Source organism: Elephantulus edwardii, unplaced genomic scaffold, assembly GCF_000299155.1.
Source record: "Elephantulus edwardii isolate Elephantulus edwardi_28Jun2011 unplaced genomic scaffold, EleEdw1.0 scaffold00545, whole genome shotgun sequence".
NCBI classification, from domain to species: Eukaryota; Metazoa; Chordata; class Mammalia; order Macroscelidea; family Macroscelididae; genus Elephantulus; species Elephantulus edwardii.
In genome coordinates, this window is record NW_006400295.1 from 199,579 (window position 1) to 204,799 (window position 5,221).

The window sequence follows — 5,221 nt, forward strand, 5'->3', positions numbered from 1 at the left end:
TTCAGTACCCTGGAGAGGTCCCTAACAGCAGACTTTCCCATTGCAATACATCTTTTAATTTCCTGGCTGCTGGCACGAAGAGTGTTGATTGTGGAGCCAAGCATACGAAAGCTGTGAACAATCTCAATCTTTTCACCATCCATCCTGTTGCTGCCAATGGTCCAGTGGTGAGAATGTCTTCTGGACATTGAGCTTCAATTCATATTGAAGGCTGCAGTCCTTGACCCTCTGCAGCAAACACTTCAGGTCCTCCTCATTTTCAGGAAGCAGGGTTGTGTCTTCTGCATAACGCAGATTGTTCATAGATCTTCCACCAATCCTGATGCCGCATTTCTCCTCATAGAGTCCAGCCTCCCGGATGATCTGTTCTGCACACAGGTAGAAAAGGTATGGAGACAGGACACATCCCTGGCATATGTCCTCCCCAATTTTGAACCATGCAGTGTTTCCTTGCTCTGTTTTGACAACTGCCTCTGGGTTCAAGTATAAGTTTCGCATTTAGCACGATCAAGTGTTCTGGGATTCCCATTCTTCTCAGAGTCAGCCACAGTTTGTTATGATTGACACAGTCAAACGCTTTTGCATAATCAATGAAGCACAGATAGACATTCCTCTGGAACTCCCTGCTTTCAGCCAAGATCCATCTAACATTAGCTACAATATCGCTAGTACCATGACCCCTTCTAAACCCAGCCTGGACTTCTGGCAGTTCTCTGCTGATGTGCTGTTCCAATCGTTTTTGGATAATCTTCAGCAGAATCTTGCTTACATGTGAAATCAATGATATTGTTCTGTAGTTTCCACACTCTGTTGGGTCACCTTTCTTTGGAATGGGAACAAATATAGATCTCTTCCAGTCAGTTGGCCAAGTGGTTGTTCTCTAGATTTCTTGGCCCAGCTTGGTGCGCATCTCCAGGGCAGCATCTGTTAGCTGAAATATGTCAATTTGTATACCATCTATTCCTGGGGCCTTATTTTTTGCTATTGCCTTCAAAGCAGCTTGAACTTTTTCCTTAATCACCATAGGCTCTTGCTCACGTGTTGTTTCATGAAATTCTTCTGTCTGCCAATTTCTTTCGATACAGTGACTCAGTATATTCTTTCCATCTTCTTTTTATACTTCCTGGATTATTTAATATTCTGCCTTAAAAAAATATTCTGAAATAGCAGGCCTCTGAAAACCCTATGTACAACAGAACACACGTAGGATGACAGAAAGGGCAACTGAGTATGGAAATACAAAGGAAGAGGAACAGTTGTAAGCAGACACTAGTGACTGGAACATGGAATATGAGAACCATGAATGTAGGAAAATTATATATTGTTAAGGAAGAAATGGAAAGCATAAATATTGACATACTAGGCATTGGGAAGATGAGAGGGACTGGCATGGGACATTTTGAGTCGGATGATCATATGATATATTACTCTGGAGATGAAAAGGTGAGGAAAAATGGGGTTGCCTTCATAGTTAGAAAAACCATTTCTACATCCATCTTGAAGTGCAATATTGTGAGTGACAGGATAATATCCATACGCTTACAAGGAAGTCCAGTAAATATCACATCATTCAGATATATGTACCAACAACCAGAGCCAAAGAAGAGGAAATAGAAGATTTCTACCAACTTTCACAGTCAGAGTTTGATCAAACATGCAATCAAGAAGCATTGATAATAATGGGTGACCGGAATGCAAAAGTTGGGAACAGAGAAGAAGATTCTGTAGTTGGAAAACATGGACTCAGTGACAGAAATGGATCTGGAGAGCGAATGATTTAATTTTGCACAATCAATGACTTATCATTGCAAACACATTTTCAAGAGACATAAACACAGGTTATATACATAGATTTCACCTGATGATATGCATAGGAATCAGACTGATTACATCTGTGGAAAGCACACTGGAGAAGCTCAATATCAGCTGTGAAAACTAGGCCAGGAGCTGATTGTGGAAGACCACCAACTACTCATATGCAAGTTCAAGCTGAAGCTGAGGAAAATTAAACCAAATCCATGGGAACCAAGATATAACTTTATCTCACCTGAATTTCAGAACCATCTCAGGAACAGGTCTGAGGTCTTGAACATGAATGAGCAAAGACCAGATGAGTTGTGGGAGGATGTCAAGGGTATCATCCAAGAAGAGTGCAGAGGTCATGGTCTTTGCAATCACTTGCTATGTATCAGAGATCTGGATAATGACTAGGCAGGATAGAAGGAGAATTGACACATTTGAGCTGTGGTGCTGGAGAAGAGTACTGAATATACCATGGACTGCTAAGGAAGCAAACAGGTTCATCATAGAGAGGGTGAAACCAGGCTGCTCCTTGGAGGCAAGGATTCTGAAGCTTTGTCTGACATACTTTGGACATGTTGCAAGGAGGGGGACTATTCCTTGGAGAAGGACATCATGCTTGGGAGGGTGGAGGGACAGCACAGGAAAGGAAGACCCTCTATGAGGTGGATTGATTCAGTGACTGGGGAAATTGAGATAGGTGTGTTGGAGACAGTGAGACTGGCACAGGATAAACAGGGGTTAGGGCTATTGTACATAGGGTTACTATGAGTTGCAGGCGTCTCAAGGGCACACAACAACAACAACAACAAGGATTTAGGAGAGATCAAAGCACTAGGGATATTATAACCAATGTTAGATGGATCTTGGATGAAAGCAAAGAGTACTAGAGGAATGTCTCTCTGTTTCATTGATTATGCAAAGGCATTTCGCTGTGTGGATCACAACAAAATGTGGCTAACTCTGAGGAGAATGGGAATCCCAGAACACTTGATTGTGCTTATGCAAAACCTATGCTTGGACCAGGAAACATTACATGGTTCAGAATCAGGAAAATGTATGCCAGAGATATCTCTGTTTCTTTTCATTCAACATATCACCTGGGAGGCTGGGCTCTATGAGGAGGAATGTGCCAGCAGGATTGGAGGAAAACTCATTAATTCCTGTGTTATGCAGGTGATAACAACTCCGCTTGCTGAAACTGAGGAGGACATGAGGCATTTGCTGCAGAAGGTCAAGGACTGCAGCCTTCAATATGGATAGAATCTCAACATTAAGAAAACAAAGATTCTCACCAGTGGGCCAACTGGCAGCATCATGATAGATGGTGAAGAGACTGAGATTGTTAACAGCTTTAGTTTCTTGGCTTCACTATCAACACTCTTGGTACTAGCAGCCAGAAAATAAAAAGATGAATTGCCTTGAGAAAATTTTCTGTCAGAGACCTCTCCAGAGTACTGAAGAGCAACGATGTCAGTCTAGAGACTAAGGTGTGCCTATTCTAGGCCATTGTCTTCGCAGTTATGTGCTATGCATCAGAAAGATGGACAAGACTAAGGATGATAGAAGAATTGATGCCTTTAAGTTGTCATGCTGGAGAAAAGTATCAAACATACAAAGGACTGCTAGGAGAACAAACAGGTTTGTCCTGGAGTGAAACCAGACTGCTCTTTGGAGGAGAGGATTTTGAAGCTCTGTCTGAACATACTTTGGGCACGTTGCAAAGAGGGATCAGTCCTCAGAGAAGGACATCATGCTTGAGAAGGTGGAAGGACAACACAGGAGAAGATGACCCTGGATAAGATGGATTGACTGGGGTAATGGGGATAAGTGTGTCAGAGACAATGAGGTTGGCTCAAAGTTCAGAACTGTTGTACATAAGGTTGTTCTGAGTTGCAAGTAGCTCCATGGCACATAACAACAATAGCAAAGTATGTGAGATAAAGTAGCCCAAAAAAGTTTCATCCTCCTTGCCTCTAAGGAGCACTCTGGTTGTACCTCCTCGATGACAGACTTGTTTGCTCTTTTGGCAGCACACAGAGAGTCCATTTAGTACTCTTCAACAGCACAATTCAAAGGCATCAATTCTTCTGTCATCCTTACTACTCTCCAACTTTCAGATGCATAGGAAACAACTGAAAATCCCATGGCTTGGATCAGACACACCTTCATGTTTAAACTGACACCATTGTTTTTAGCACTCTGGCAATTTCATTGATAGCAGATTTCCCCAATGTTGGTGATGTGTCCCATAGAGTTGGAACTGACCCATAGCTGACCCTCTGTTTGGTTTTCAGAGGTAGTTAATCCCACAGGAGGAGATTTCCCATCCTTCTCCCACAGCACAGCTACTGGCCTCTAACCGCATGCCTTCAGAGATTGCAGCACAATTTCTTGCCTCCAGGACACCAGAGCTACACATATCTTTTGCTTTTTTGACTGCTGTTACCCTTGGGTGTTGACTGTGGATCCAAGTAAAATGAAATTGTTAACAAGTTCAATCTTTTCACTAACATGATGTTACCTATTGGACCAGTGGTGAAGATTTCCATTTTCTTGATGTTGAGATGCAATCTCTGTTGAAGGCTGTAGTCTTTGATCTTCTGCAGCAAGTGTCTCAAGCCTTCTTCACTTTTTTACAAGCAAAATTGAGTTATCTGCATAATACAGTTTGTTAATGAGTCTTCCTTCCATCTTTTTTTTTCTTCCTTCCATCTGGATGCCACGTTATTTTTCATGTAGCCCAGCTCCCCATGACCAACTAATATTACTTACTACACTCCCATAGTATTTTAGAGAGCTGTGGTGGGCAAGTGGTAAGGAGTTGTGCTGCCAACCTGAAGGCATGTGGTTTGAATCAACCAGCTGCTCTGTGGGAGTGTTAAGAAATGTTGGCTGGTGTTGTGACAGAAATACAGCAGAACAAAAGGTCTCAGCAAGGCTTTTTACTTCAGGATGCTTTGGGCGGACCTAAGTCTGATCAACAGTCACACCACTGGGTACTCCACTAGGGCTTTTATCCTTGACAGAAAAGCTAAGACTGTGTTTCATCCTATTAGTCAAAGGTTTTGCTATCACAGCCTTATTTCCACCCGGTTTGCTAATGTGACCTGTGCTTGAAAGAAGGGGGCTGGGCTTGAGGATGTTTGGAATTCTTTGTTTCAGAGGATGACAGTCAGGAATTGGACTTGGCTGGTTTACAAGAGTACAAGGACAGGGGATTTTCTCTTGGTAATTTTCAGAAAAAGGTCCTTGTTTCAGCTTTAATGCCCTCTTCTAATTTTTAAATAGAAGAGATATTGTAGCTAATGTTAGATGGATCTTAAAGGAAAGCAGGGAGTACCAGAGGAATGTCTATCTGTGTTTCATTGATTATGCAAAGGCATTTGACTGTGTGGATCATAACAAACTGTGGCTGACT